Below are 7,670 nucleotides of genomic sequence, written 5' to 3'. Positions count from 1 at the left end.
AAGGGGGAATCCTACAGGCTAAGTTGGCCAAGTTGCTTGCAGGGAACTGGCAGTTCTTTTCAGTTCTATAAACTGAAGGCTTCTTGTAATGTGAAATCAAGAATTACAAACTGGGAACCTGCCAAGGGTTTTTTTTTTTTTTTTTTTTTTTTTTTTTTTTTTTTTTGTTGTTGGTATGAAAGGTCCTGAGCTATATTAAACTATCCCATTAGCCACACCCAAAAAAGTATTGGCCTGTAGCAAGATTTGAGACACCACTAGCCTGTTAACTATTAAGAACACGCAGCAGTTTCTTAGGGACTGCTTAAAGTAGCCAAAACCCATCTTGCACCATGAAGTGTTTCATGCTGGGCAGACTTCACTGCAGATTTTAAGGCTGGGGAAATTTTCCTTTACAATTCTGAATATTTCTTCAACTCTAAGCATTATAAAATCATGAAAACCTTTAAATGAACCCCTAGTTCAATATGCAGCATAGAACCTGCCTGCATTTAATCTGTCCCAGATAAATTAATGCTTATCATTCCCAAAGTTCTTCCAGGAAAAATATTTTATAATCTCCTTTTTGTCATTTCCTTTTGTTTGAATATATTTATGATCACAATCTTATTGTGTGTATTTACTCTAATGAAATTTTCATGTAAGAGAATTCCACTTAGACTTTCTCCCTCTCAGAAAAAAAGAATAGTTTTAATAAAATCGTTTCTTTGTACAAAATCTTTCATGTTTCACATGGCCCTCCAATCACCTTTAGAATAAATAATACCAAAACTGGCTCTTTTTTTTTTTAGGAGTCTATTTCAAATTTTTAATTATGATAGGATTCTTCCTCTCATCTAAATAAAATGTATATAAATAATTCAGTTGATTGCTCACCTGTTTCTTCCACATAGTAAAAAATGAAATTCTGGTGTTTTATTTCCAGTGCTTTGGTTATGCCCCTTTCATCCCCCTTCTACCCCCTGCATGGCCCTGGTACAAGGAGCCCATGAAATTGATTGAGTATGCTAAATACTCAGTGGAGATTTTCATTTTGCTTATATTATTTAACCCCAAATAATGTGGACTATTCCTGCGACAGCCTCGAGTAGGTCATATCTAAACTGGAGAGGAGGGTTTGGTTTATCTTATGTTTCATTTTATATATTCCAGTGCTGCAACATCTCATTTTCAATATTGGTCCCTATTTTAATATTGATTAGTTTGTGGCTGTCACTTTGTGAGAAAATATGTATGTAAAAGTATTTGTCATTGCAGACATGTCCATTTGGTAACTTCTTTACTTGGGTGCATTGTAGTTTACAAAGTTTTAATCAGAAGGAATATTAAACTTTGTTAGATCATCTAAGACAGAGTTCTAAAGACTTCAAGATTATATTTTGTGGGCATTTAGTTTTTCTTTGTCTCAAAAGAAAACTCTGTAAAACTTTGCCCTACACAGCCATCTAAAGTGTTCAGTTCATTGGACTGCAAAAGGGAAGGAGGAGAAAGAAGAAAGGAAGAGAATGGATGGATTAGTCCTAGCCCAACACTGGGCCAATACTGGGAAATAGAAAGTCCATGCCCTATGATAGGGTCTAGCATTATCATTATTATTTCAAAGCACAGATAGCATTACTATTTTAGATGTGGGTGAAGAATCGGGAAGAGAAATGAGTATGGGGATAACAATAGTGGTTATCACTATAAAAATGTTTATTACATTTTTATATGTATAAAATGAAATACTATAATGTTGTTCTACAATAACACCTAATACCTTATATGTATTGTATATGTATATGTATAACTTTTTACTAACATACATATATACATAGAAATGCCATCACACACTGTGATTGCAATTTTAAATTGTATAAGCCCATTGAAAAGCAGTATGACAATATACAAACACCATTAATATGATTGCATACTTCAATCCAGTTTTTCTGCTTTTGAAAACTTATCATGAGCAGGGCGCCTGGGTGGCTCAGTCAATTAAGCATCTACCTTCAGCTCAGGTCATGATCCCAGGGTCTTGGGATCAAGTCCCAGTTGGGTGCCCTGCTCAGCAGGGAGCCTGCTTCTCCCCTACCGCCCCCATGCTTGTATTCTCCCTCTTGCTATATCCCTCTCTCAAATAAATAAATAAAATCTTAAAAAAAAAGAAAAATTTATCATGAGCAAATTACCTAATAAGAGAAAGAAAAATCTAGATATGGTTTTCCCTGGGATTTCCAAGATTAAACAACTGTTAATCAGACTGGATAACATATTAAAAGATGTTCAAACTGACAAGAAATTTCCAACCAAGTGAGAAAAGATACAAAATATGGCCTCTGTTTAGAAAAATATACGCTTTGGGGCACCTGGGTGGCTCAGTGCTTAAGCCTCTGCCTTCAGCTCAGGTCATGATCTCAGGGTCCTGGGATCGAGTCCCACATGGGGCTCTCTGCTCTGCTCTGTCCTCCTCTCTCTCTCTCTCTGCCTGCCTCTCTGCCCACTTGTGATCTCTCTCTGTCAAATAAATTAAAAAAAAATCTTAAAAAAAATATATACGCTTTGTATCAATAGTAATTATTACTATAAATATTAATATTTTACATGTCAAGCTGTCAAGTACTGAAGATAAATATCATCATGTTTTGATATATGTTAAGGATGTCTATGTTAAAGATAGTGAAATTTTATGAAATTTACAACAGATAGGAATAATGGTATTTGAAAAATATTTTCCTGCCCTGAACTAGCGTATAGGGCCTAGAGCACAGATCATAAAGGTAAGGAAAGAGTGTGCTCAGGAGAGCAGGGTATGAGGCTCAGGGAGGGCTTAGGGATCAGAAGGGGACAGAGTGAGGAGGGTACAGGGAACTCAGTTACTAGCTTGAGGGGAGCTCTTACCACTGAGTACTTGGAACTGACTCCATTGATCAGAGTGCTTCTCAGGGCAGGAAATGTGACATGACTGAATGACGAATGAAAAAGAATTTGTCTGGAAGGGAGAACAAATCATTACAATAGCTGTGCACACATGCTAGAAATAGCAAATCATCTCTGTAGTGATTAAGAGCCTAGGCTCTGGTGTCAGGTTCTCTTGGTTCAAATCCTGATTCCCATTGTGATCTTGGGAAAACCCCTCAACTGCAGGGCATCAGTTTACTCTTCTGAAAAATGGGGATAATGATACAACACATGTCATAGGGTTATCATGGAGATTAAATAAATGCCTAACAGGTAATAAATGATCACCAAATATCAGTGTTCGTTTTCGTACCAGACATCAGAATTCTCCTGCTGATACTACGCATGAAGGAGTCCAACTAGTTTCCCCCTCAGTAAAAGAAGTATGATAATCCTTGCTACTTGCCTCCCTGGGAAATTGTGTGTTTATCCCTGCAGCTTTCCAAACAACTTCTTGTTTCACTGTCCCGGTTAGCTGAGCTAGCAGCTGGTTGGAACTGGTATGCCATTCAGCTAGAGAAGCAGGTCCTGCTTACTGCCTTGCCCTTGCCTTTTGTTACTGGCAGGTGCTGGATGACAAGCGCCTGGGAGGCTGGGATAGAAAAGAATGCTCCACAGATGACCTTTTGCTCCAGTCTCTTCCTGCTGCATTTATGTCTGGGAGAAATATTTGCCCTTGCTTACGTGCTGTTTCCTACTCTGAGTCATGTCTCTTCCTTTCTCTCATCATTTTCCACCCCTACCTTTTCCTATAATGGCAAAAACCACTTCTCCAGCCGTGCAGCCAAGCTGAGTGACCTAACATGTCCAAGTGCAGGCTGATAGGTGTCTCTGTCCTATTTTTGGATAATTGTTGAAGTGGTGTCCTCTGATTTCTCTGACTGCTGCATGGTCTTCTTTCTTTGCTACAGACACATGGCAACAATCAACAGTACAGAGAGGCAAGGTGGGAGAGAGACAGATAGTCAGAAGTTATAGTTCCATTTTTACTTCAACTTTTGCTTTTCAGCATTGTCTTTAGGGCACATGGTAGTAGCAGAGCATTCATGCCCCCTTCCAGGGCCCTTTTCCTTCAATAAGACATAAGTAACACTTTTTTATGGAAAAAAGAGAAGTCCGTAGATAACTTCAACTCCCTTTATCCCTGTTCATTTTCCATTGTCCCCTTCACTAGAGGTTTGGGGGCAGGAATGTCCAAAAGCAGAGCTGTGATGGGTGAGGATTGTCTTTGGAGGAGTCTCCTATTTTCCCTTTTTCTGTCCCAACTTCCTCTTCGGTACTCTCATGTGGAACTCAGGTTAAGGTCCTCACTTTCAGGTCCCTTATGCAGTTTTCAGTATCCCCTTCTCAGGTCCTTCATTCACATAAGTGATGGATGACTGCTCATGATTGAAATGTTAGCCCACCCAGGGGCATCTTTTATTTAAACAAACATCCAAGTGTAAGGTTCCATTGTTGGTACTTCAGATATAGTCCAAAGAAAAAGGCTGAGGAGGAGGTACAAAAATGTCTTAAAAATATAACAAAGGGTCTTTGCTCATTTTGCCCTTTGGGGGTGAACAGGGAGAGGAAACTGGGATGATTAAATTATGGGAACCTAAATTGTTTTCATTCCTAAAAGTTATTGCCTGAATATCTAGTATATCTTTATCTTCTGCTTCCTCCTCCTTTAATTCTTTCTCTTGTCCTTCCCCATACACATAGATATACCTCGAAGGAAAGAAATATACCAAATCCTGGTTTATGATAAATTGCATTAGTGGTGGTAATTTTTTATTGCAGTACTACCTACATTTTTTTTTTTTTTTTGGTTTCTTAATGTATAGCTTTTTTAACATTCTTTTTTTTTTTTTAAGATTTTATTTATTTATTTGACAGACAGAGGTCACAGGTAGGCAGAGAGGCAAGCAGAGAGAGAGGAGGAAGCAGGCTCCCTGCTGAGCAGAGAGCCCGATGCCTCGATGCCTTGATACGGGGCTCGATCCCAAGACCGCGGGATCATGACCTGAGCTGAAGGCAGAGGCTTTAACCCACTGAGCCTCCCAGGTGCCCCCTTTTTTTTTTTTTTAACATTCTTTAAGCTCTTGTTATCTTAACTTAACATTCTAAAATGACAAAGCTGCAAGCTAAAGAAACTAAGCCACTATTTTATATGATTTCTCTACTATGCTATTTAATTTGTCCTGGGGTTCAAATGAGACGACGTAGGGATTGTGTTTTTGACAGTGTAAAACTCCATAAAACAATCTTTTAGTATTATAGATTTCAAAATGGAAAATACGATAATAAAAGAAATAGCAATATTTTAAACATACCAGAAAATATATTTCCAGATGAGCTTTTAAGTGCTGGTATTTCCTACCCCTGAGATGCAAAAATACATTTCATTTAGGTAAGAGAATTGAGAGTAAAGACAAGCATTATCCCAAAGGATGAAATACACCTAATATGTTTTAATACATTTTTGTTTTCCCAACTTGAAGATTCATGAGTGAGAAGATGGTAAGAAAGGAAATATTACTAGAATCAGTACATTTCAAACATCTCTTGAAAATAAAGAAAATCATGAAGTTGAAATGTGATTCCCATCTCAGCTCTGCAGTCATTCCTAGTTTTCTTCAATTATTTATTCACATTGTCATTCATTCAGACAATATTGATTGAGCTCACTGACTCCTGGGCACCATTTCAGAATCTTAGGAAACAAAGATGATGTCTTTGGTTCTCAAAGACCATGTAGTAGTCTAGAGGGCTTTAACAGGGTTGGTTTTACCATGTGGGAAGTGGTAACAGGGGTTTGCACAAGATTTTATCTGAAGACATGGAAGAGGCACTTGATGTGGAGGGGTTTTAGAAATGGGGGTGGGGCAGGCAGGCCTCCAGGAGGGATTTTGGCCTGGGAACAGAGGAGAGGGTGGGGCACACAAGAGCAGAATGGCACTTCAGTGAGAGCTAGAATAGGCACTGGCTGAAGACAGCAATGGGTTGAGAGTGAATATCTTGTATCCATAGCTCAAGAGTTTAGATTTTGGTCTAAGGACAATGACATACAATTGATCGTTTTATGCAGGAGAATGTCACGAGAGTTTTGATAAGATCACTCTATATTTTGAAAAGGAAGATGGATTGGAGATCTTTGAAGGCTGGAAGTGAGGCCCCTTAGGAGGCTGTGGCAACTAGCTAGGCAAAAGATGAAAATGGCAACGATTATGGTCTTACAGCAGTGATTTTGGTAGAAATATCTTCAAATAAAATATATTTTAATTAATTAGAAACAGAATAACACATTATTTTCAGAGAAAATGTAACAACAATAAAGAATCAGAATTGTTAAAGACCTTGAAGTCCCCGTCATGGAGAATCAATGACACATTACTCATTTTCACAATTAGCTGAAGATCGAAAAGTAAATGCATTCATTACTATCTTTATAGCACATAGGCCCTCTAATTGATAGAAAGTTTGTGATTTTTAGAAAATTCTTGGTCTGAACAGCTAGACTGGCTTGCATATATATAGGCAAGTCTTCATCCTACTGAAGTCACAGAAAGCAATTAAATGGCAAGTTCCTGAGATCCTTTAGTTCAATTCTTTCATTAAAGGGATAAGAAAACTGAGACCCTGAGATTAAACCCCTTGCAGGTGACACACCTCAGTAATGGCAGATCTGAGACTGGAATCCAGATGCCTACTCAGGAGGGCAGGGCCCTTTTCACTGCACTCTAACAGCTTCCCAGGAAAGACATCTAAGTAAATCAATGGGATGTGGATGACTATTTGAAAAGAGGAGATTTTTAAGTTCTTCAAAACTATAAAAAGCATTTTAGAAAGCCAAACACCTGCTTTATTATTAGGGGCTGTTCATTTTTCCAGATTAGCTGATGGGAAAATCCATGCCAATATCAGCAACTACTCATCACATACTCACTTTCCAAAAATAATTTTGGACTCTAGTCTGGCTTCGTGGTACCAATATCCAAGTACATGTGATTTATATTATTTTACTTTCTTATTTAAAAAATTGAAAACAGAAATATCAGTTTATTTAGAATTAGCAAGAGACTTTCATTTCATGAGGAAGATGAAGTATGATGGGCTTGTGAGCAATTCATTGTGTATACTATTCATCAAATGATAGAAAAATTTACAGGGAACCTGTTTAAGTGCTGGGAAAAGAAATAATTAAATTACCAATCCTATAATTTTTCATAAGTACATCCCTGAATGAGCAGTAACTCATGTATTTTTTTCTCTTATGGGTTTTTAACAAGGTTTAAAAAGGTTCTTTATTGATCAATTTCATATCTAATGTAATAAAAACAATGAGCACATTTTATGGGTTTTTAGAAAGTTTATTATAGATACTCATCATCTATTTGCCCCACCCCCAAATAAAAGAACCAACATATTTGCACATGAAACCTGGATCCACTTGGTACAAAATTTCAGTCTTTGAAATAAAATAGTTCATGGTAAATCTCAATAAAAATTCATTTTGGTGAATAATCAATGCAATTCAGAAATAAGGAAATCATACGTCTCACTTGTTAAAAGTTAAAAGGTTTGCTATATATTTTGGTTTTAAAACTTATCAACAGCTATTTGAAAAGATATGATTTATTTAAACTTATAACTTATTTAAATGCATATTTTATTAATCAAATACTTTTGTCAATCAGCATATCCACATATTTTAAAAAACACTTTAAATACAACTATATAGTTGTATA

The sequence above is a fragment of the Lutra lutra genome, chromosome 11, assembly GCF_902655055.1.
Source record: "Lutra lutra chromosome 11, mLutLut1.2, whole genome shotgun sequence".
Taxonomy (NCBI): Eukaryota; Metazoa; Chordata; class Mammalia; order Carnivora; family Mustelidae; genus Lutra; species Lutra lutra.
The sequence above is the reverse complement of the archived record's forward strand: the minus strand, read 5'-3'. Positions refer to the sequence as shown.